This window comes from Mustela erminea, chromosome 19 (genome assembly GCF_009829155.1).
Source record: "Mustela erminea isolate mMusErm1 chromosome 19, mMusErm1.Pri, whole genome shotgun sequence".
NCBI lineage: Eukaryota > Metazoa > Chordata > Mammalia > Carnivora > Mustelidae > Mustela > Mustela erminea.
Window position 1 is genome coordinate 28,061,969 of NC_045632.1, and position 25,964 is coordinate 28,087,932.

The 25,964-nt window shown below is 44.8% G+C and overlaps 1 protein-coding gene across 2 annotated transcripts in view; it reads right to left on the reverse strand.

Moving 5' to 3' along the window:
- Positions 1–25,964, reverse strand: part of LOC116579626 — an 89,476-nt gene that overhangs the window by 48,645 nt on the left and 14,867 nt on the right. For both annotated transcript variants that reach the window (XM_032325183.1, XM_032325184.1), the window contains one exon: positions 25,214–25,426. The gene's annotated coding sequence lies outside the window, so the exon portion shown is untranslated. The remainder of the gene's footprint in view (positions 1–25,213; positions 25,427–25,964) is intronic.

Consider the following 25,964-nt stretch of genomic DNA (forward strand, 5'->3'; position numbering starts at 1 on the left):
CGCATCGGGCTCTCTGCTCAGCGGGGAGCCTGCTTCCCTCTCTCTGCCAGCCTCTCTGCCTACCTGTGATCTCTCTGTGTCAAATAAATAAAATCTTTAAAAAAAAAAAAAAAAGACAAGGTGAGAGTTTGATTCAGAATTTGTAAAGTATTCTTCATTTCATCTACTTGGTCTGATGGCCTTGGAATAGCTGTTCTTCTTCTCATGCTGCTTGCTTCTAGAGGAATCCGAGAATCTTGAGATGGCAGCCCAATTGTCAAAAGGTAATGAATCGATAACAAAAGGTGTAGATACATATAGTGGAATATTATTCAGCCTTCAAAGGGACGGAAATTCTGACACATTCTGACACATCCATGATGTGATGAACCTTGAGCACCAAATGTTAAGTGAAATCAGTTATTCACAGAAGAGTAAAATACTATTTGACTCTCCTGACACAGGGTACTTAAAGTCAAAATCATGGAGACAGAAAGTAGAATGGTGGTCACCAGGAACTGGGGGAAGGGAAGGTCAGTGTTTAATGGGCAGTTTTAGTTTTGCAAGATGAAAAGTATTCTGGACATGGTGGTAGTGATCATTACACAGCTATGTGAATACACTTAATGCACCAAAACTGTACACTTAAAAATAGTTAAAATAGGAGCACCTGGGTGGCTCAGTCATTTGGGCGTCTGCCTTCGACTTGGGTCATAATCCCAAAGATCCTGGGATCAAGCTTGGAGTTGGGTATCCTGTTCAGCTGGGAACCAGCTTGTCCCTCTACCTCCCCCACCCACCCTCCATCTCATTCTCTCTCTCCCTTTCTTGAGTAAATAAATAAAATCTCTGGAGCACCTGAGTAGCTCAGTGGGTTAAACGTTCACCTTCAGCTCAGGTCTTGATCTCAGGGTCCTAGAACTGAGTCCCACATTGGACTCCTGGCTCAGCTGGGAGCGGGTTTCTCCCTCTCCCTCTACCCCTCCTCCCTGCTCGTGTACTCTCAATCTCTCTCTCTTTCAAATAAATAAATATTTTTCTAAATAAAAAAATAAAATCTTTTTTTTAAAAGATTTTATTTATTTATTTGACATGGAGACAGAGATTACAAGTAGGCAGAGAGGCAGATAGAGGGAGAGAGAGGAGGAAGCAGGCTCCCCACTGAGCAGAGAGCCCAATGCGGGGCTGTATCCCAGGACCCTGAGATCATGACCTGAGCCGAAGGCAGAGACTTTAACACACTGACCCACCCAGGTGCCCCAATAAAATCTTTTTTAAAAAATAGCTAAAATAAGGGGCACCTGGGTGAGTCAATCACTTGAGCATCTGACACCTTAATTCAGGTCAGGTCAGGATCTCAGGTCATGATCTCAGGTCCCGGGATGGAGCCCTGCCTTAGGCTCCATGCTCAGTGTGGAGTCAGCTTGCCCCTCTCCCTCTGCTCCTTCCCCCACTTAAGCTCACTTTCTCTCTCTCCCCCTCAAATACATAAATAAAACTTTTAAAAAATATTAAAATAAAAAATAGTCAAAATAGTAAATGTTGGTGTGCCTGGGTAGCTCAGGTGCCTTTGGGGGCACCTGGGTGGCTCAGAGGGTTAGACCCCTACTCAGGTCATGATCTCAGGGTCCTGAAACTGAGTCCCGCATTGGACTCTTGGATCAGCAGGGAGCCTGCTTACCCCTCTCTTTCTCTTTCTGCCTGCCTCTCTGCCTACTTGTGATCTGCCAAATAAATAATAAATAATCTTAAAAAAAAAAAAAAAAGGAAAAAAAAAAGAAAGAAAAGAAAACTCACTTAAAAAAAAAAAAAAAAAAGCTTCTGTCTTTGGCTCAGGTCATAGATCCAGGGCCCAGGAATGGAGCCCCACATCAGGCTCCCTGCTCAGCAGGAAGCCAGCTTCTCCCTCTCCCACTCCCCATGCTTGTGTTCCCCCTCACTGTCTATGTCAAATAAATAAATAAATCTTTAAAAAAAAAAGTAAATGTTGTTCTGTTTATTTTACTGTAATAAAAAATACATTTAAAAGGGCAATAAAACCCAAAACGTGTTAAAGAGTCTTTCCTTGGGGCACCTGAGTGGCTCAGTGGGTTAAGCCGCTGCCTTCAGCTCGGGTCATGATCTCGGGGTCCTGGGATCGAGCACCTCATGGGGCTCCTTGCTCAGCAGGGAGCATGCTTCTCTCTCTGCCTCTGCCTGCCGCTCTGCCTGCTTGTGCGCTTGCGTGCTCTCTCTGACAAATAAAATCTTGGGAAAAAAAAAAAAAGATTCTTACCCTGATACTAGAGCAAGAAAGGTGAATTTATTGAAGATGTAAAGGAAAGACTCTTTTTTCTTTTTTTTAAAGATGTTATTTATTTATTTGACAGACAGAGATCACAAGTTGGCAGAGAGGCAGGCAGAGACGAGGAGGAGGTGAGCAAGGAGCCCAAGGTGGGACTCGATCCCAGGACACTGGGATCATGACCTGAGCTGAAGGCAGCGGCATAACCGACTGAGCCACCCAGGTGCCCTCAGGATAAGAATCTAATCTATGCTCACAGGAAACTGTTTCTAGAACACCTTTTCAAACATCTGCAGCTTTACTAAACCCCTCTGGCTCCCAATACAATTTGGATCTGTTAGGTCATCTTCAGGGTTGTGTAAAGTAATAAAAGGAAATCTCAATAAAATAAAGCCAAGAGGCCAGATGGGGGAGGTCTTATGCCATACTACTTGATGTCAAACAGAGGAAGAATGGTCAATTACAGACCCAGCAGAAGAATAATCACAAGAAAGAATGATCATTACAGACCCCAATAGAAAAGATGTTCACTTCATCTCCTCTATCAACTACGCCAGCAACTCAGCCAATGAGAACCATTATCACGCTGAAATCTTGCTTTTTTCCAGGGGACTTTTGTTCAAAACAACCTCTCCCAGATTCCTCCTTCTTCTCCATAAAATAACATTTATCTTTCTTTGTTGTACTAGCCTATGGATTTTGCTGCAGTGGCCCTGTCCAGAATTGCAATTTTCTGATATTCCCAAATAAACCCATTTTTTGATGGTAAAGTAACTGTTTTATGTTTAGGGACATTACTTGGTGTCATAAGTGGGATCTGGCAAGGACGCGCGCGCGCACGCGCGCACACACACACACACACATATACACACAAAACTCCAAGACTGGTAAGCAAACAGGAGCTGGTATCCACAGGGCCCGTTGAGCTCTTTGCTTTCTTGCTGACTCTGGAGTTGAAGTGACGTATGTCTCTCCTGAATTTCTAACTCTGCTCTCTGCATTTTAAGCTCCCTGGCCTTTATTTGGGCATCTGTCTGAAGGGTTTTCCTTTCTGAGAGTACTCATTTGGCCTTTAGTCTGACTCCATTTTGGAACTGTACTGTTCCTATCATGATTGTGCTGGTTGTTGGCCCAATTCCTTTTGGGAACTGGGCCATTCCTATTAGAATAGCAGTTTAGGAATTTTTCTTTTTGCTCTAGAGAAAAACCCTTAAGGGGCACCTGGCTGTTTCAGTCAGTAGAGCACGTAACTCCTGATCTCAGGGATGTGAGTTCAAGCCCCACATGGAGTGTAGAGATTACTTAAAAATAAAATCTTAAAAAAAAAAGAAAGAAAAAAAAAACCTCTAAGAAATGGAATTCCAGGGACACCTGGGTGGCTCAGCTGGCTAAACGGCTGCCTTCGGCTCAGGTCATGATGCCAGCATCCTGGGATCGAGTCTCACATGGGGCTCTTTGCTCAGCAGGAAGCCTGCTTCTCCCTCTGCCTCTGCCTGATACTCTGCCTGTGCTTGCTCTCTCTGACAAAAAAAAAAAAAAAAGAAATGGGATTCCAGTCATCAAAATATTTTGAGTCACCCCACACACACACTATTTCTGGGACTCCTGCCAGTTTTATGTTTAAAAACTTTGGTCTTGGGGGTGCCAGGATGGCTCAGTCGGTTAAGTGTCTGCCTTCAGCTCAGATCATGATCCCAGGTGCTTGGAATCAGGCCCCCAGGACAGGCTCCCTGGTCAGCAGGAGTCAGGGTCTCCCTCTCCCTCTGCCTCTTCCACCTGCTCACATGCACAAACTCTCTCTCTCTGAAATAAATAAAATCTTTTAAAAATGAATTTAAAATGGCACCTGGGTGGCTCAGTGGGTTAGGCCTCTGCCTTTGGCTCAGGTCATGATCCCACCTGGGACTGAGCCCCACATCAGGCTCTCTGCTTGGCAGGGAGCCTGCTTCCTCCTCTCTCTCTGCCTGTCTCTCTGCCTGCTTGTGATCACTCTCTGTCAAATAAATGAAATTTCTTTAAATGAATTTAAAAAGACTAAAAATAAACACTTTGGGGTGCCTGGGTGGCTCAGGTTGTTAAGTGTCTGCCTTCAGCTCAGGTCATGATCCCAGAGTCCTGGAATGAGTACCACATGGGTTCCCTGCTCTGTGGGGAGCCTGCTTCTCCCTCCACCTCTCTCTCTCTCTGTCTCTAATAAACAAATAGAATCTTTAAAAATAAATGAATGTATAAATGAATGAATGAAAATAAAAACTCTGGTCCCTTGGTGAGCCTAGTTGGGTCAATCAGGAGAGTGTGTGACTCTTGATCTCAGGGTTTTGAGTTTGAGTCCCACAGTGGGGTATGGAAATTACTTAAAAATAGACCAATTTTTAAAATAAATAAATAAATATGGGGGGCCTGGATGGCTCAGTTGGTTCAGCATTTGCCCTCGGCTCGGGTCATGATCTCTCTGGGTCCTAGGATCAAGTCCTACATAAGGCTTCCTGCTCAGAAGGGAGTCTGCTTCCCTCTCTCTCTCCCACTGCTCATTCTGTCTCTCTCTCAAATAAACAGAATCTTAAAAAAAAATAAACTACAAAAATAAATAAATAACTAGAAACTATTTTCTAACTAAATGGACTGACATAACCAAAAATAATTCCAAACACCAATGTCCATTACAGGGAATTTTCAGTCTCCCCAAACTTACTTTTCTCAAAACCAAATTGCACAACCATGGCTTTAGAGTTGTCAAAGCTGAAATGGATGCCTATTTTGTTAAGTACTATGAAGCTTCCAAATATTATCAGGAATCTAAAATTGCCACTCTGGAATGCCCGGGTGGCTCAGTCATTTGAGCGCCTGCTTCTGCTGGGGTCATGAACCCAGTGTCCTGGGATCAAGTCCTGTGCTGGGCTCCTTGCTCAGCAGGGAGCCTGCTTCTCCCTCCGCCTGCCGCTTCCCCTGTGTGCGTGCTCTCTCTCTCTGACAAACAGATAAAATATTTTTTCAAAATGAATAATAAAAATAAAAAATAAAGTTGCCCCTCTGCAAAATACAATGTCCAGACTAAGTGAGACAAACAATTAGAAAAAGACAAACAGGTTTCTAGGGGACCAAATAAATCTGAAATTTCTTACATTCCCAGGACAAAAGTTGGATTGTGAGCCACAGAAAAAGAATTTCCTAAAGTGACTGAGGACCTCCATAGGTTTGCTGATGAATTTAACATAGTTATTCAAACTGACCCACCTGGTTTCTCAGATCTGTATCACTGAGCCCACATGCTTGTTGGTGACAGCCAAGCCAAACAGTGAAGGACATTTATCCATGGGAGCATGCTGAACAGGATTTGGAAAAACAAAACCCTAACTTTTGGTAAATGCTGAAAACACATGCGGAAAACTTCCACAGAGCAATTGTGGTATCGTCTGGTTGGCCTGTCGACTGGAACAAATTCAGGCGTGCGCACAAAGATTTGAAGAACTTGTTTATGGCTCTTATACTACAGATTTTTTTTTTTAAGATTTTATTTCTTTATTTGACAGAGATCACAAGCAGGCAGAGAGACTGGCAGAGAGAGAGGAGGAAGCAGGCTCCCTGCTGAGCAGAGAGCCTGACGAGGGGCTTGATCCCAGGACACCGAGACCATGACCTGAGCCGAAGGCAGCAGCTTAACCCACTGAGCCACCCATGCACCCCACTACAGATTGTTTTCAAAAAAAATCTGGGCTTCCTTCAGATGTTGAATCCACTTGGGTAGGCTTTAACTCCGTATTTGTTAATGGCCTGAACCAGGAAACTTCTCTTTTAAAAGACAAGGATGGGGGTGCCTGGGTGGCTTAGTGGGTTAAACATCTGCCTTTGGCTTGGATCATGATAATGGGGTCCTGGGATCAAGCCCTACATCAGGCTCCTTGCTCAACGGGGACTCTGCTTCTTCCTCTCCCTCCTCCTGCTTGTGCTCTCTGTCTCAAAGAAATAAATTTATTGTTTTAAAATTTTATTTATTTACTTGACAGAGAGACAGATCACAAGTAGGCAGAGCAGCTGGCAGAGAGGGGGAAGAAGGCTCCCTGCTGAGCAGAGAGCCCCGATGCAGGGCTCGATCCCAGGACCCTGAGACCATGACCTTAGCCAAAGGCAGGCTTCACCCACTGAGTCACCCAGACACCCCTAAAAATAAGTAAATTTAAAAAAAAAAACCTTTAAAAAAAAATAATAAGGGACAAGAATTAAATGGGAAACTGTGTCTGCTCCACACTGAGTTAATGTGGCAAACCAGCTCACCTGCATGCTAGGTCAGTCACCTAAAAGACAGACCACTCAAATTCTTAATTTTGCATTCTGACAAATGGAGGCTCCTAAGCAAAACCCAAAAAGTCTCTGCTGCTACTGCAAAGAGCCAGAACACTGGAAAAAAGATTGTTACCAACTTAAGGCACCTTCGGCCCACCAGCCAGCCTTTCCAACGGCTTCCTAATTCCCAAAGATGGCGTTCCGAGAAACTATCAAGGATCTTCCCACTCCTCCCTTCTACTCAGCCTGGAGGAAAAAAACTCTCCAGATTAGGAATGAATCTCTCTGTGTCCTTACTGACATCAGTGCTACACCGTCAGCACTTAATCCCACTGCTATAAAGCAGGCCTTGGCTCAGAGTACTAAAATAGTTCAAATAGTGTGGTTCTCTAACGAACCTCAACAGATTCCAATTTCTGAACTATTCCCTTTTGTTTAGGCCCCTTTAGTTACCCAACCTTTTCCCCTTAGTTCCTTTCTCTCTCTCTTTTTTTTTTTTTAAAGATTTTTTAACTAATTTATTTCACAGACAGAGATCACAAGTAGGCAAAGAGGTAGGCAGAGAGGGAGAGAGGAAGAAGCAGGCTCACTGCTGAGCAGAGACCGATGCGGGACTCGATTCCGTGGGACTCGATTCCACAACCCTGAGATCATGACCTGAGCTGAAGCCTCTGCCTGGGGGAGAGGCCCCCTGGGGGGGGGGCACCCAGGCACCCCCATTCCTCCCTATTTTTACTAGACAGAGATTTCTTAGAAAAATATCATGCTGGAATATCTTTTTCCCAAAAGGGTTTAAATAATTCCAGAAACTGGCAGCAGTAATCAAACTAGCCAACTGGGTGAATTAAAGGACGCATCGATACTTTGATCTGCTCTATCTCTGACACCACTACACTTGAGTGGGGGACACTGATTGTGTATTCTTACTGGTAAGCTACCAACCTCATTAGGAGCAAAATCTTCAACTGATATTGGCAGAATCCACAGTGCATCTCCCCTAGATCACTCAAAATCCCTCCCCAGAACTAGTCAATACTCTATAAAGAAGCCCTTCATAGTATCAAGCCCATAATAGAGGATTACAAGAGTCAGGGCCTCATCATCCCCTGCACTCATTCCTCTAATACCCCAACTTTACCCATGAGAAAACCCAATGACTGAGGATGAAGTTTTGTCCAGGACTTCCAAGGAATAAATAACACTGTCATCCCTTGGCACCTCATTGTTCCTAAGCCCCATCTGCTATTGATAACCACTGCCACTGAAAGCAAATTTTTTTGCTGTCACTGATTGACACAGGACATGTTTTAGTATTCTGGTTAGTATAGTCAACCTCTTTTTGCTTTCACCTGGGAAGAAATGCAATATACCTACACAGTGATGGCTCAAGGCTTCAGAGAGCCCTTTCTTTCTTACAAGGATATAAAGGCTTCTGCAGCCTCTACTTTGTTCAACGCATAGACTGCTTCTCTGCTCCACTTTTCAAACCTCTACACAGGAAGACAGTCCACTTGTTAAACTTTGGTCCTTAGGGCGCATGGGTGGCTCAGTTGGTCAAGCGTCTGACTCTTGATTTCAGCTCAGGTCATGATCCCAGGGGCCTGGTCTTGAGCCCTGCATAGGGCTCCATGCTCAGTGGGGAATCTGCTTTTCTCCCTCTCCCTCTGCCCCTCCCCTTGGCTCATGCTCTCTCTCTCTCTCAAATAAACAAATAACTCTTTAAAAATTAAATTATAAAAAAGAAAAAAGGACCTTAAAGCACATAAAGTCTTCATAGAAAATTGTAGTCTGCTCAAGCTCAGATTTGATACTTAGGGCACCTGATCTCAGAACAATGGTTACATCTGGGACTAGGTAGATTTCATGGCATCCTGAACTTCCTCAAACCTAAAACTAAGCAATAATGATGAGCTTCTCTTGGACTAGCTGGCTACTGTCAAAACTGGATTCCGAACTTATGGCTCAACTTCTATGTATGCGCTTTACTAAGAAACAACCAACACCCACACCTGGGTGGTTCAGTTGGTTAAGCCGGTGCCTTTGGCTCAGGTCAGGATCCCAGAATCCTGGGACTGAGCCTCACATCAGGCTCCTGGCTCAGTGGAGAGCCTGCTGCTTCTCTCTCTGCCTCTGCCTGCCAGTCTGCCAGCTTGTGCTCTCTCTCTCTGTATCTGTTTCTGACAAATAAATAAAATCTTTAAAAAAGAAAAAACCGGGGCGCCTGGGTGGCTCAGTGGGTTAAACTGCTGCCTTCGGCTCAGGTCATGATCTCAGGATCCTGGGATCGAGTCCCGCATCAGGCTCTCTGCTCAGCAGGGAGCCTGCTTCCTCCTCTCTCTCTCTCTGTCTGCCTCTCCATCTACTTGTGATCTCTGTCAAATAAATAAATAAAATCTTAAAAAAAAAAAAAAAAAAAAGAAAAAACAGGGCGCCTGGGTGGCTCAGTGGGTTGGGCCACTGCCTTCGGCCAGGGTCATGATCCCAGCGTCCTGGGATCGAGTCCCGCATCAGGCTCTCTGTTCAGCAGGGAGCCTGCTTCCTCCTCTCTCTCTCTCTGCCTACTTGTGATCTCTCTCTGTCAAATAAATAAATTCCTGGGGCGCCTGGGTGGCTCAGTGGGTTAAAGCCTCTGCCTTCAGCTCCGGTCATGATCCCAGGGTCCTGGGATCAAGCTCCACATCGGGCTCTCTGCTCAGTGGGGAGCCTGCTTCCCCCACTCTCTCTCTCTCTGCCTGCCTCTCTGCCTACTTGTGATCTCTGTCTGTCAAATAAATAAATAAATAAAAATCTTAAAAATAAATAAATAAATAAATAAATTCCTAAAAAAATATTTTTTTTTAAAAAAGAAACTGACCCTATTATTTAGAAAGATCAGGAGGACATAGCTCTTGAGACTTTAAAGAAAAGCCTCAAATAAAGTCCCCTGCCCTTGGCCATCCTATCAGCTCCTATTTACTTTTTGTATGTGAGAGGGAAGGACATCCCTTTAAGTGCTCACCCCAAAACAGAGAGACCATCATCAATCCATAGGGCATTATAACAAACAAGAGGATCCTGGGGCTTGGGGACATCCCCCTTGCCTTAGAGCCATTCCTGCCACTGCCCTATTGGTTAAGGTGACTGAAGAAACTGCCAGAGGACATTCTTAACCAGCCTTATGCCCCCTGCATCAAAAGCCCTCCTGAATTCCATCACTCAACCCTTTGCTGCCAATCACCTCACCTCCTATGACATCTTCCACTAACTGCTCCTCCTATAACATTTTTAAAAATATTTTATTTATTTATTTGACAGAGCAAGCAAGAGAGCACAACAGGGAGAGCAGCAGAGGTACAGGGAGAAGCAGGCTCCCTGCTGAGCAAAGGAGCCCAAGGCGGGGCTCAATACCAGGACTCCAGGATCATGATCTGAGCGGAAAGCATATGCTCAACCTTCTGAGCCACTCATGCACCCCTCCTATAACTTCTTGAAGCAATAACCTCCACCCTGCTCAGATTCTACCCACCACACCCCCCGACCCCACCTCCACAGATGAGACCCCTCGTGACTGCTTCACCCTGACTAATCACCTCTTGCCTCCCCGTTACTATTTATAGAAAACTACTCTAGCTGAAGATTTTTCATGGCTTACTGATGGGTCCTTTTTTTTTTTTTTTTTTAAAGATTTTATTTATTTGACAGAGAGAAATCACAAGTAGATGGAGAGGCAGGCAGAGAGAGAGGGGGAAGCAGGCTCCCTGCTGAGCAGAGAGCCCGATGCGGGACTCGATCCCAGGACCCTGAGATCATGACCTGAGCCGAAGGCAGCGGCTTAACCCACTGAGCCACCCAGGCGCCCTGATGGGTCCTTTTTTAAGATTTTTTTTTTTTTTTTAAGTAATCTCTACGGCAACATGGGGCTCGAACTCACAACCCCGGGATCAAGAGCCGTACACCACTGTCTGAGCCAGCCAGGCGCCCCCTGGTGGATGTTATTTAAAGGATGAAAATGCTAAATACTGCGCTGGGCATGCTACTGCAACTGTTTGATGTCAGTGAGGCAGCGTGTTTGCCTCTGGCTCCTTCACCCAATGGGCTGTGATACACCTTTACTCGGGCTTGTACCTCAGATGGAAGTAAAACCGCAGACATTCGTACAGATAACTGATACCCCTTTGAAGTAGCTCATAACCTGGGAATGGCATGGAAACAGTGAGGTTTCCTTACCTCGAATGGGAATGAAATTTAAAATGGCTTCTATACCCAAAATTGATTGATGCCCTAATTTTGCCAGCTGCTCCGGCTATTAAATGTCCTTGGCATTCCAGACTCAACCCCCTGGAGGCCAGCGGAAACCACCTCACCGATTATTTCCAGCCAAAATTCTCTCTCAAGGAAACCAATAGTCAACCTCTGTCACGGTCCAGAGGGATGTTCTCTCAAATGACAATTTGAAAAAATTGACAAAAGACACTGAACAATTGGCCCCAGAAAAGGAAAAATATTGGAAATCTAATAAATGTTGGTTCACTAAAAAAGAGAGAACTCTGGTTTGGACCCAATACTGTTCCAGCCATTCCAGAAATTCTAAAATTCCCACTACTTACTACTGTATGTGCCTTAAACCAAAGTGATAGCATTCCTGAACAAATAATGGCAGAGGAATATTAATAAGGCTACAAAGTGCCTACCTCTTGTGTCCCACCTGTCCAAAGTCCAGTCCAAGGACCCGTGCTCAGTCTGCACCCAGACCCTGTGAACTGCCCATGGCCCAATGGAGGTCTGGCCAATCGGTTTCATACAGCTCCTCCCATCTCATGGATGGGATATGTTTCAGTCATGGTTTGTTTGTTTTCTCACTGGTCTAAGGCTTTCATCTGTAAATGGGCCACAGCTTCTTGTGTGGCTAAAATCCTGTTAAAAAGACTATACGTACCTGGGGAATCCTTCCTGGACTTCCTAGTGATCAACGAACCCATTTTCCCGGTGAGGTGCTTCAATAAATCTGTGCTCTTCAGCCAGTTGTACAACACTTTCACTGTGCGCGCCATCCTTAATACTTCAGTTCAGCGCTAATGGCACCATTAAGATACAACTGGCAAAATTTGTAGAATCCTAAATACTTTCTGAGGCACCTAGGTTATGCATCTGCCTTCGCCTCGGGTCACGGTCACAGAGTCCCAATATCCCCCACCTCCAGCTCCCTGTTCAGTGGGGAGTCTACTTCTTCCTCTGCCCCTCCCCCCCAACTGGCCAAACCTCTTTCTCTTTCAAATAAATCTTTAAGAAGAAAGAGAGAAAGAGAAAAAGGAAGGAAGGAAGGAAGGAAGAAAGAAATCCTCTAACAACTTTGACCACAAGCATTGCTGTTGGTCCTTCTGAATCTCAGATCCACCTTTTTCGGAACTCACCGAGTCTCATCCTTTGAGACAGTCATAGGACGCCCAATGCATTTGGTCCCTGCCTCCTTTGAGCCACAGCTGATAAAAGATATACTTCAAGAGTGTAAAGGCCTAATTGCTTCTATTAAAAATAGCCATGCTGGGATGCCTGGCTGGCTCAGTCGGTAGAGCATGAAACTTTTTTTTTTTTTTTTAAGTAGGCTTCACGCCCAGCATGGAGCCCAATGCAGGGCTTGAACTCACGCCCCTGAGATCAAGACCTGAGCAGAGATCAAGAGTCGGATGCTTAACCAACTGAGCCACCCAGGCGCCCCCTTGAGCATGCAACTTTTGATCTTAGGGTCGTGGAGCCTACTTTTAAAAAAAATGCTTTGGTAGAGCAGTCTTTTTACAGTGTGTGCTCAGAAGATGGAGATCTTAAAGCATCACATCTTGCAACCTGAAGATTTTATCTATTTAAAGCACACACACACACACACACACACACACACACACACACTTCCAAAAGACTCTCTTAAGCCTCACTGGAAAGGCCCCATCAGATACTGCTAACCAATCCCGTGTGACCAAATTCCAGGAACTAGACTCTGGGATTTGCATGACACATTTAAAGAAAGCACCAAATCCTGACTGGGCCTGCACACCATCTGGTGACCTTCAAGTATATGTCCCAGAATTGAAGACATCTGATGACAGGGCACCCGACCACCTCAGTCAGTGGAGTGCGCAACTCCTAATCTTGGGGTTTTGGGTTTGAGCCCCACATTGGGAGTACAGATTACTTGAGCCTGGGTGGCTCAGCTGTTAAGCGTCTGCCTTCGGCAGATCAGGTCATGATCCCAGGGTCCTGGGATCGAGTCCCACATCAGGCTACCTGCTCAGTGGGAAACCTGCTTCCTCCCTCCCCCACGACCCCTGCTTGTGTTCCCTCTCTCTCTCTGTCTCTGTCAAACAAACAAATAAATAAATCTTTTTTAAAAAAAGGTATCTGGTAATAGGATATCTGACAATAGTTTTCCCAAAACGCCCAGACCAGACCGATTATAAGGTTCAGGACTCAAAGAAGTCTGTCTTTTTCAACTGGACTATTAGCTGATCCTGGGTTCATGTTGGGGTTGGTTTTTTTTTTTTTTTGCTTTTTTTTTTTTTTTAATTTATTTATTTGACAGAGAGAGAGATCACAAGTAGGCAGAGAGGCAAGCAGAGAGAGAGGAGGAAGCAGGCTCTCTGCTGAGCAGAGAGCCTGATGCGGGGCTCGATCCCAGGACCCTTCGATCATGACCTGAGCCAAAGGCAGAGGCTTAACCCACTGAGCCATCCAGGCGCCCCTATTTTGGGGGTTTTAAAGATTTTATTTATTCATTTTTTGGAGCGCTTGGGTGACTCAGTCGGTTAAGTGCCTTCTTTAGGCTCAGGTCATGATCCTGACATCCTGGGATCGAGTCCTGCACTGGGCTCCTTGCTCAGCAAGGAGTCTGCTTCTCCCTCTCCCTGCTGCTCCCCCTGCTGGTGTGCCGTCTCTCTCTGTCAAATAAATGAATAAACACGGTCTTCAAAAAAAAAAAAAAAGAGAGAGAGAGAGAGAGATGGGTTCTGGAGGGAGACAAACCATAAGAGACTCTTAATCTCAATGAACAAACGGAGGGTTGCTGGAGTGGGGGGCTAGGGATAGGGTGGCTGGGTTATGCACACTGGGGAGGGTATGTGCTATGGTGAGTGTTACGAAATGTGTTAGCCTGATGATTCACAGACCTGTACCCCAGGGGCAAATAATACATTACATGTTAATAAAGAAAAAATGATTTTATTTATTCATTTGAGAGAGCAATCATGAGGTCGGAGTGGGGGGCAGTGAGGGGCAAAGGCAGAGGGAGAAGTCGTCTCACACTGAGCATGGAGCCCGACATGGGGCTCCATCCCAAGACCTCAAGATCATGACCTAAGCCAAAGGCAGATGCTTAACTGACTGTGCAACCCAGGTACCTCCTGATTCGCAGTTCTTATCTGGATTCCTGATTTCTAAATTTACAACGTTACAGGCTGTATTACTGATCCTACCTTTGATTCCAGTTATTTTGATCTAACAATGCTGTCAACATGTCTGTGAAGCGCTGATGTTCTGCAAAAGGTTCATCAGCTATTGCTGCCTGTTTACACCTGCACTGCATCTTCTTAACTGCCCTCCCTGAACTCTCTAGCTGTGCTTCTGCAGTACCCACTATTCTGCCTCCATGGCTACTTTAAACAGGGACTTCCTGAAGGCAAAGTCGACTCTGGGTTTGCCTGGAGTCAGAGGGAGAACTTCTGTCCTCTAAGTTAGAAAAAGTGTCAATGAATATTTTCAATTGGCTACTTTCAGACCCTGGGTCCTGACTTAGAACCACTGTATGATGTGGAATTGTCATGTTATTTTCATTCTGTATTTACTGCCTATTAAACCTTTGTAGAAACGATGGGCCCAAGATGATGATCTTCAATGCTCACGATCTTTTTTTTTTTTTTTTTTTTTTTTCTTTAAAGATTTTATTTATTTATTTGTCAGAGAGAGGGCGAGAGCGAGCACAGGCAGACAGAGTGGAAGGCAGAGTCAGAGGGAAAGGGAGAAGCAGGCTCCCTGCGGAGCAAGGAGCCCGATGTGGGACTCGATCCCAGGACGCTGGGATCATGACCTGAGCCGAAGGCAGCTGCTTAACCAACTGAGCCACCCAGGCGTCCCTTCAATGCTCACGATCTTAATAAATATGGACAATACTTGGTTAAGTGCCTGACTTCTCCCTCCTACCCCTCCTTGTTGCACAAAGGTGATGGTAGGTTTCTGTTTTCTTTTTTTTTTAAATGATTTTATTCACTTGTGTGTGTGTGAGAGAGAGCACAAGCAAGCAGAGGGAGAAGCAGGCTCTCCACTGAACAAGGGGCCCGATGTGGGACTTGATCCCAGGATCCTGAGATCGTGACCTGAGGCCAAGTAAGAAGCTTAACTGACTGAGCCACCCAGTCACCCCTGTGACAGCAGGTTTCTAATCTGTACAATTTCTCTCCAGCCTGGGACATGACACCCAAGAAAGGCCCTTCTTGGCACCAAAGACAAAAGGCCAGGGAATTAAGAAAACTTGACTCTTGATCAGTGATGCTTTCATAGAAGTATCTGGATCAAAAGGAGGAAATGTGAAAATAAAGAAACTCCTCCCTAAAATAAACTCGGGAGGCCAGAATGGGAAGCCATACACTCAGTGTCCATTATAGGAAAGAATCATGAACCACCAAAGGAAGAAGATGTACACTGCATCTCCCACAAGAAATTGACTACCCCTGCAGGGCTCAATCCCAAGACCCCAAAACCATGACCTGAGCAGAAGGCAGAGGCTTAACCCACTGAGCCACCCAGGCACCCCTCTATTCAATTTCTGCAGCCAAGCACCTAACCAATCTATGAACCAATTGATAAAGATCTAGGGGTGCCTGGCTGGCTCAGTCGGTGGAGCACATGACTCCTGATCTCAGGGTTGTAAGTTCGAGTCCCACTTTGGTTATAGAGATCGCATAAAAATAAAATCTTGGGGCACCGAGGTGGCTCATTTGGTTAAGCATCTGCCTTTGTCTCAGGTCATGATCCCAGGCTCCTCGGATTGAGCCCTTCATCAGGCTCTCTGCCCAGTGGGGAGTCTTTGTCTCCCTTCCGTCAAATAAATAAAATATTTTTAAAAAATCAGATCAAATCAACTCAACTCTTAAAAGAGCACCAGAGTGGCACAGGAGTCCAATTCTTGGTTTCAGCTTTGGTCATGAGATTAAGCCCTGTGTTGGTCTCCCTGCTCAGTGCACAGTGTGTTTAGGACTTTCTCTATCTCTAGCCCCTCAAATAAATAAATAAATATTTTCAAAAGTAATAAACAGAAAGAAAATCTTAATAAAATTTTGATACAGATCTGGAAGTCTGGGACTATATGTTCCCAGAACCATTTCAAATTCATCTGTATGGATTTTTTTCTTTTTGTAAGTCTAACCTTCTATTCCTCCAACACTCTGAATACAAGGGAATCTGTATGCTCTCGGTATGGGTTTTTTAATTACTATTTTTAATTACAGTAAAGAATGCATAATATAAAATCTACGACAGATGTTAAGTATACAGTTCTGGCTCATGAAGCCTATTCACAATATTGTGCAACCATTACCACCGTCCAGAACACTTTTCATCTTTTTTTTTTTTTTTTAAGATTTTATTCATTTATTTGACAGACAGAGATCACAAGTAGGCACAGAGTCAGGTGGAGAGGGAGACAAAGAGGGAGAGGGAAGCAGGCTCCCAGCTGAGCAGGGAGCCCAATGCAGGGCTAGATCCCAGGACCCTACATGACCTGATCTGAAAGCAGAGGCTTAACCCACTGTGCCACCCAGGCTCCCCAAGAACACTTTTCTTCTTATAAAGGTGAAACGTGGGGCACCTGGGTGGACTCAGTCGTTAAGCGTCTGCCTGACTGATATAATCACTTTCACTTGAGCCCTGTTTATACTTGTGAGCTATTTCAACAGACTAAATGTCCACCAATTGTGAGCTGGTTACATATCTACCTGAACTGAAATGGAAAGATTTCCATGTCGTATTTTTAAAGATTTTATTTATTTACTTGACACAAAGAGAGATCACAAGCAGGCAGAGAGACAGATGCGGGGCTCAATCCCAGGACCCTGAGATCCTGACCTGAGTTGAAGACAGAGGCTTAACCCACTGAGCCACCCAGGCGCCCCTCCATGTCATATTTTTAAATGAAGCAAGCATCTCACACAACCGTAAAGGATGCTATCCATGAATGCAAAAAAGAAAAACAAATCCGGGGCACTTGGGTGGCTCAGTATGTTGGGTGTCTGCCTTTCACTCAGGTCATGATCCCAGGGTCCTGGGATCAAGCCCTGCATTGGGCTGCCTGCCCAGTAGGGACCTTGCATCTCCCTCTCTGCCTGTCACTCTGCCTAATTGTGATCTCTCTGTCAAATAAATAGATAAAATCTTTAAAAGAAAAACCCTGTATGTATATAAATGTATTTGGTATATATGCAAAAATGTGTAAGTAGATAAAATAAAGATATTTACCAAACCAGCAATAAATGTGGTTACCCTGGAGATGGGGCGTGGGTCTGAAGAGTGGGTGGTAAAAATAAACTTAAATGTATATTCCTTACATTTCTGTATCATTTGAAGCTTTGACAACTATAATACATTCCATACGACATAAATGAAATGATTTTTAAAACCATCAAGGCCGGGGCACCAAGGTGGCTCAGTGGGTTAAGCCTCTGCCTTCTGCTCAGGTCATGATCCCAGGGTCCTGGGATCGAGTCCTGCATCGGGCTCTCTGCTCAGCAGGGAGCCTGCTTCCCCCTCTCTCTCTGCCTGCTGCTCTGCCGGCTCGTGATATCTCTAGTCAAATAAATAAATAAAATCTTAATAAGTAAATAAATAAAACCATCAAGGCCTTTTTTTTAAAGTAAACTCTACACCCAACATGGGTCACGAACTCAGGACCCCAAGATCAAGGGTCTCATGCTCTACCGACCAAGCCAGCAGGGGACCCCCTCTACAACCTTCTTGAAACCCAGCCCACTTTTGACCCCTTGCATCCCTTATTTGGCTTTGCTTCTGCTTTCCAAGCTATAGAAGTCCCTCTCTCCTTCATCTTTCCTTGCCTTTGGTCCTTTGACAAACATTTTTTGAGTATGCATTATGTACTAAACAATGCACCAGATGCCATGGTGAGCCAAAGAGCCAAGGTCTCCCAGGGAGCTTGTAGGCTGTTCAAGAAACCAGACATCAAGCAGAGACAAATAAACCAAGCAACTGCCAAAGACAACAGAGTTAGAAGGGAAAACAGGGCACTCTGTTTGGCTATGAAAGGGCATTAACTGGGGCACCTGGGTGGCTCGGTGGGTTAAAGCCTCAGCCTTCGGCTCAGGTCATGATCACAGGTTCTGGGATCGAGTCCCGCATCGGGCTCTCTGCTCAGCAGGGAGCCTGCTTCCCTCTCTCTCTCTCTGTCTGCCTCTCCGTCTACTTGTGATCTCTCTCTGTCAAATAAATAAATAAAATCTTAAAAAAAAAAAAAAGAGGGACGCCTGGGTGGCTCAGTTGGTTAAGCAGCTGCCTTCGGCTCAGGTCATGATCCCAGCGTCCTGGGATCGAGTCCCACATCGGGTTCCTTGCTCAGCGGGGAGCCTGCTTCTCCCTCTGCCTCTGCCTGCCATTCTGTCTGCCTGTGCTCGCTCTCTCCCCCCCCCTCTCTGATAAATAAATAAAAAAAAAATCTTTAAAAAAAAAAAAAAAAGAAAGAAAGAAAGAAAATCTTTAAAAGAAAAAAAAAAGAAGAAGAAGTCAGACTCCCCACTCAGCAGGGAGCCCGATGTGGGACTCGATCCCAGAACCCTGGAATCATGACCAGAGCCAAAGAAAGATACTTAACAACTGAGCCACCCCAGAGTCCCTAACTTACAATTTTTTTAAACCCTCTCTTAAATCTGCCCTACAGAGGGGGTGCCTGGGTGGCTCAGTGGGTTAAGCCGCTGTGAAAGAATGAAACCGGGCCATTATTTTATGCTACACAAAAATTAACTCAAAATAGATTAAAGCTGGGATGCCTGGGTGGCTCAGTTGGTTGGACGACTGCCTTCGGCTCAGGTCATGATCCCGGAGTCCTGGGATCGAGTCCCGCATCAGGCTCCCAGCTCCACGGGGAGTCTGCTTCTCTCTCTGACCTTCTCCTTGCTCATGCTCTCTCTCACTGTCTCTCTCTCAAATAAATAAATAAAATCTTTAAAAAAAAAAAGAAAAAAAAAATAGATTAAAGCTTTGAATGTTAAGACTTGAAGCCATAAAACTCCTAGAAGAAAACATAAGGAGTAAAGTCTTTGACATCAGTCTTGGTAATGATTTTTTTGGGGAGTTGTTGACAAAAGCAAAGGCAATAAAAGCAAAAAGAAGTGGGGCTACATCAAAGTACAAAGCTTCCATAGAGCAAAGAAAAACATCAACAAAATAGAAAGGCAACCTATGGAGTGGGAGAAAGTATCTGCAAATCATGTATCCGGTAAGGGGTTAATATCCAAAATGTATAAGAGCTCACATAACTCAATGGAAAAAAAAAATCTGATTAAAAAGTGGATAGAGGGGGTGCCTGGGTGGCTCAGTCATTAAGCATCTGCTTTGGCTCAGGTCATGATCCCAGCACCCTGGGATCGAGCCCCGCATCAGGCTCCCTGCTCCGAAGGAACCCTGCTTCTCCCTCTCCCTGCTTGTATTCCCTCTCTTGCTGTGTCTCTCTATCTATGTCAAATAAATAAATAACATCTTTTTAAAAAAGGTTTAGAGAGGGGCATCTGGGTGTCTCAGTCAGTTAAGCATTCGACTCTTGGATCTCAGCTCAAGTCTTGATCTCAGGGTCATGAGTTCAATCCCTGAGCTGGGCCACGCTGAGCATGGAAACTACTTAATTAAAAAAAGAAAAAAAGGGGGCACCTGGGTGGCTCAGTCAGTTAAGCATCTGCCTTTGGCTCACTCAGGTCATGATCCCAGGGTCCTGGGATTGAGCCCTGCATCGGGCTCCCTGCTTAGCAGGAAGCCTGCTTCTCCCTCTCCGTCTGCTGCTCTTTATTCTGATTTTCTATACTGGGTAAGTATTATTTGGTATTTTTTTTTAACTTGAAGGTAAAAATACCTTTATAAATAAAATAAGTGAATCAAACCTGTGAGATACTTTAATATGTCAATACATGATTAAGTTTTAAAAACAGTTGGTTTGGGGGCGCCTGGGTGGCTCAGTGGTTAAGTGTCTGCCTTCGGCTCAGGTCATGATCCAAGAGTCCTGGGATTGAGCCTCGCTTAGCAGGGAGCCTGCTTCCTCCTCTCTCTCTCTCTCTCTCTCTCTGCCTGCCTCTCTGCCTCCTTGTGATCTCTGGCTGCCAAATAAATAAATAAAATCTTAAGAAAAAAAAAAGGAAAGAAAGAAAGAAAGAAAGAAAATTGAAAATAGAACTACCATGGTTGCCTGGTGACTGACTCAGTTGAGCATCCGACTCTTGGTGTCAGCTCTATTCCTGATCTTGGGGTCATGGGATTAAGCCCCATGTCCACTTGGGATTCTCTCCCCGCACCTTGCCCCATCCCCCTGCACTCTCTTTCAAATAAATTTTAAAATCTGTAAGAAAAAATACAACTACTCGGGACAAAAAAGAATAACTGCCCAAGTTCTTGGTGACTAAAGATTTAAATTTTCAAAATTTGTCATTAAGCATTTGCCTTCAGCTAAGGTCATGATCTCAAGGTTCTGGGATCAACCCCTTCCTTGGGCTCCCTGCTCAGAGCGGCTCTGCTTCCCTTCTCCCTCTGCCTGCTGCTGCCCACGCTATCCTCTCTCTCTCTCTCTCTGTCGAAGAAATAAACAAAATCTTTATTTATTTTTTTTTAAGATTTTATTTATTTATTTGTAAGAAAGAGGGAGAGCGAGAAAGCGAGCGCAGGCAGGCAGAGGCAGAGGGAGAAGCAGGCTCCCTGCTGAGCAAGGACCTCCCCCCCCCCATGTGGGACTCGATCCCAGGACACTGGGATCATGACCTGAGCCGAAGGCAGCTGCTTCACCAACTGGGCCACCCAGGCGTCCCAAATTGCACGCGGATGGCAAGGAATAAAAAAAATCTTTAAAAAAAAAAAAAAATGATTTCTGGAGTCAGTACCAATTCCAAAGTCTCAACAGCGGGTGTCATAAAACCTGCTCAACTGAGTCTAACGTGGATATGCGAGCAAAGCATGTACAATACTCAAAACAAGGGTGTCTGGGTGGCTTAGGTCATAGACTCAGGTTCCTGGGATCAAGCCCTGGGTTGGGCTCCCCTCTCAGTGGGAAATTGGCTTCTCCTCTTTCTCGGCCCCTCCCCCAGCTCACGCATGCTTTCTTGCCCCCTCGTGCGCGTGCGCTCTCTCTCTCTCTCAAATAAATGACTGAAATCTTTAAGAAAGAAAGAATACTCAAAACACTCCAAAATTAAAATAGAATACTAAGTATTGGACAAGAATAGTCTTCCCCTTAAAAAAAAAAAAAAAAAGAATAGTCTTCCCCTGATGAAAGGAAGTGAGGAGAGCACAGAAATGGACCCACACATTAAGAGTTTGGTAAGTGACAGCCTAACGTGAGCAATCAATGGGGACAGGACAGGTTATCCAGCACAGGGTGCTGGGTCAATTGGTAATTCATAAAGAAATAAAGAAAAATTGCCCAAGTTCTTGGGGACTAAAGATTTAAATTTTCAAAATTTGTTAAGCAGAAAATTTTGGAGGCTATCTTTAGGAGTTCAGAAAAAAGAGAAGAATTTTTTTTTTTAATTCAAAAAGTACGAACTACAGGGGCGCCTGAGTGGCTCAGTGGGTTCAAGCCTCTGCCTTCAGCTCAGGTCATGGTCTCAGGGTCCTGGGATCCAGCCCCGCATTAGCGGGGAGCCTGCTTCCCCGCCCCTACCACCTGCCTCTCTGCCAACTTACGATCTGTCAAATAAATAAATAAAAATCTAAAAAAATAAAATAAAACTACATGTTTAAAAAAAAAAAAAACATGTGGAATACACATCAATTCTAATATGGGGCTGGTGAGGGGTCAATTATTTTAGCTACTTAGGAGAGCAATTTGTTCTGATGAAGTTGACTATGCTCACACTCCCTGAACCAGCATCTCTCTCCCAGATACATACCCAGAATCTACCACAGGTTTTTCTTTCTCTTCCTTTCTTTTTTTTCTTAGGTAAGCTGTACTCCCAAAGTGGGACCTGAACTCCAACCCCAAGATCAAGAGTTACATGCTCTAGTGACTGCACCAGCCAGGCTCCCCTAGACTAGGGGATTTTCCACACTGTGGATTGGTTGGTCATTAAATCATTTTGCGGATCAACAGCTTTTTAAATTTAAAAAAAAATTCTTTTTAGGCATTCAGAACGAAATGCTCTCCATCCTCCTGGTTGCTTGCTTGCTTGATTTCAAGTAAGCTCTAGGCCCAACATGGGGCTCAAACTCATGACCCAACTCACAACCCAGAGATCAAGAGTCACATGCTCTGGGGATGTGGTCAGCCAGATGCCCCAGATCATCTTCTTTTCTATTTATTTTTTTAAGATTTTATTTATTTAGGGGCACCTGGGTGGCTCAGTGGGTTAAAGCCTCTGCCTTCAGCTCAGGTCATGATCCCAGAATTCTGGGATCGAGCCCCACAGCCCTGAGCCCCACAGCCCTACCTCGGGCTCTCTGCTCAGCAGGGAGTCGGCTTCCTCCTCTCTCTCTCTGCCTGCCTGTCTGCCTACTTGTGACCTGTGTCTGTCAAAAAAATAAATAAAATCTTTTTTGTTTTTAAGATTGTATTTATTTATTTGACAGACAGAGATCACAAGCAGGCAGAGAGGCAGGCAGAGAGAGGAAGGGAAGCAGGCTCCCTGCTGAGCAGAGAACCCGATGCGGGGCTAGATCCCAGGACTCTGGGATCATGACCTGAGCCAAAGGCAGAGGCTTTAACCCACTGAGCCGCCCAGGCGCCCCCCTCAACTTCTGTTTTAAAAAATGAAGTAGAATGGAGGCGCCTGGGTGGCTCAGTCGGTTAATCATCTGCCTTTGGCTCGAGTCAGTAACCCAGGGTCCTGGGATCGAGTCCTGCCTCCCTGCTCAGCAGGAAGTCTGCTTCTCCCTCTCCCTCTGTCTCTCCCCCTGCTCATGCTCTCTCTCATTCTTGCTCTTAAATAAACAAATAAAATCTTTTAAAAAAAAAGAAATAGGGGGCACCTAGGTGGCTCAGTGGGTTAAAGCCTCTGCCTTCGGCTCAGGTCATGATCCCAGGGTCCCGGGATCAAGCCCCGCATTGGGCTCTTGCTTGGCAGGGAGCCTGCTTCCTCCTCTCTCTCTGCCTGCTGCTCTGCCTACTTGTGATCTCTCTTTGTGTGTCAAATCAAATAAATAAATAATATCTTTTAAAAAAAATTAAAAAAAAATTTTTTTAATTAAACAGAATAATATAGAAAATGCCAAGTTGCACCACTCAAAGCAGGATAAATGTATGTGTCTAGTGTACTGGGTCCTGACAAAGCACAGAGACGAATGGGGATGGGGGGATGAAGGCCAGTACTTAGAAGAAACCCCTATGGGAGTGCACCAGGTGACACGAACAAGCATCGTTCGTAACAGGAATAAGACAGAAAAGCAAAGTAGCAATCAAATGCCTATTAGCAGCAAATAATGGATCCTACGGTGGATTACTAAGTAGCAACAGAAACATGACTGTCCAGGGTCACCTGGGTGGCTCTGCTGGTTGAGCGGCTGCCTTCAGCTCAGGTCATGATCCCAGCGTCCTGGGATCGAGTCTCACCACTGGGCTCCTAGCTCCTCGGGGAACCTGCTTCTCCCTCTGCCTCTGCCTGCCTGTACTGTCTCTCTGACAAACAAATAAATAAAATCTTAAAAAAAAAGAAAAGAAAAGACTGTCCAGTAGCTACATCCACCAACACAAAAGGATCTTAGAATCAGTACTGGTAAACAAGTCAACCAATTCTCGGAGGAGTATTCACAATATGACACTATTTTTGTAAAATTTACAAGCAAAAACAGATAATAAATTGCTTAGGAATATATATACATGTAGTAAAACTATAGAAGAAAGCACGGGTGGGGAGCCTGGCTGGGTCAGTCAGAAGAGCATTCAACTCTTGATCTAGGGGTTATGAGTTCAAGTAGAGATTACTTGATAAATGATGATAGATAGATAAAAAAAAAAGCAAAGGAATAGTTTTAAAAGAACTTTTTTTTTTTTTTTTTTAAAGAACAAGTTCCCAGTAGTGTTGAGGTCATTCAGGACATCAAAGAATTTACTACTGTTCCATTTCCTAGGTAGGGAGGTGGGCTCACAGACGGTTCTGTGGTCATGCTTCTTAACCTCCACAGGCGTCCTTCATTTTTGTACATATCAAACATTATGCCATTTTAAAAAAAGAAAGTGGCCTCTTGGATTGCACTAAGTGATGTGGGAAACAAAGGCAGAAGAAAAATTATTAAATTCCCTTACTGCCCATTGACAAGTCCTTGAAGCAGGCAGCGTGACTTTCCTCTAGAGACTCAACTGTCTGATACTGATACTTTTTCTAAAGGCCCTACTCCCAGGACCCTGTAAGTTTACCTGAACATTGAAAAACTTCCTTTGGAATCTTCCTTCATCTCTACCCTCCCCTAAGATATATCTTGGCAATCATTCCCCCCAAGTATATGACCCACCCATATGCACAAGAAGGGTCTCATGGCTAAGATTTTCTTTGAAGATAACAAAATGACCCTTTCCCAACATAGCTGGCCCCCTCAAGGTCCTGGAAACCTCGCTTCCAAAATTCCTTGGATACTTAAACTATCCCTAACCCCCTCCTAACTTGTAAGGATACAATGGGCCACTCCTCCTGACCTCAGTATAGCTCTTTCTGCCCAGAGGTCCTGTCCCTGTGCTTTAACAAAGCCGCCTTTTCGCACCAAAAATGTCTCAAGAATTTTCTTTCCTGGCCATGGGCTTCAAACCCCAACATCTTTCCTACATCACTAAGGAGAATGGCTAGAGGCAGGGGAGTTCCACAGGGAAAGGTGCAGGTAGGCAGTAGATCGGAGCCATTGCGATGGTCTCTGAGAAATGATGGCGGGGTGGCAATGCACGGAGAAACAGATTTGAAAGGTGTTTTGAAGGTAGCACGGACTTGCTAATGCAGTGCCCATAAGGAATGAGGAGGAAGGAAAATCGTTAACCACTGGCCAATGGAACACACTCCAAAACAGATCCCTGCACACATAGAAACTTTTACAGCACAGCACTCTCCAGGAAGACCAACAGGGAAGAGGCTGACTAGGAGTAAATAGCGCTGGAACAACTGGTAGACCACATGGAAACGAAGACGCATTGGATAGGTCTCTGAACAGGGTAAAGACGAGTAGGAAAGGCAAAACTTGAGAATATTTAGAAGAAAAAGTGAATGGCTCCAAGATCCATTCTGAACACTGGAAATGGGGAAAAGAACATGAACAACTCGTAGATTTTTGGCTTAAGTATCTGGATGGATAATAAAAATATTAACAGCAAACATTTCCGTAACACTAACGATGACCAAGGTGGGGACTTCTCTAAGCATTTTGCATGCTTTATTGTGCTCAGCCCTCACACCAATCCCGGAAGGGAGCTTTTCTTATTGTTGTTAACATTTAAAAGGGAAAAACAGCAGCAGAGGAAGTCAGGTAACTTACCTGAGATCCCGCAGCCGGTAAGTGGCACGTTCGGCTGCAAAAACTCTGTCCATGTAAGAGTGACAACCCGTGCGTAGCGGGCTGAGGGGCTCCAGAAGCACGAGGAGGAAGAAAAAAAGCCCAGTTCTTCTTAGGAGAATTCAACCTTGGAGGCAGGACTTCTGGGATTTCCTGTCCCCACCTCCCGCTCACCTCCCCAGGAGGGCACGTACGCTGCGGAACATAATGAAAAGGAGGAGTGTTATGTTAATTTAAAAAAAAAAAAAAAAAGTCCCTGAAACCTGCAGTCCCAAGCTGTCCCCTCTCTGAGGGGCTAACCATTCCTGGGATGCTCAGACTGTCATTCCATTTTCTTTTTTTGTAACCATCAAAGCTATCAAGTATGTATTACGTGGCATTAGTGTACATTTTCTTTTTCTTTTCTTTTTTTTTTTTTTAAGATTTTTACTTATTTGAACAGAGAAACACAGCGAGAGAGGGAGCACAAGTAGGGGCAGAGGGAGAGGGAGAAGCAGACTTCCCCCTGAGCAGGAAGCCCAACGCGGGGTTCGAGCGCAGGACCCTGGGATTATGACCCAAGCCAAAACCAGACGCTTATCGACTGAGCCACCCAAGCACCCAACTATACATTTCCTTATTTGGTAAAATACACCATTTTAGCCATTTTTAAGTGTACAACTGGGTAGCATTAGGTACACTCCCATTGTGAGCAAACATCAAGCTTCATTCACATTTAACACATCTTGAGCTT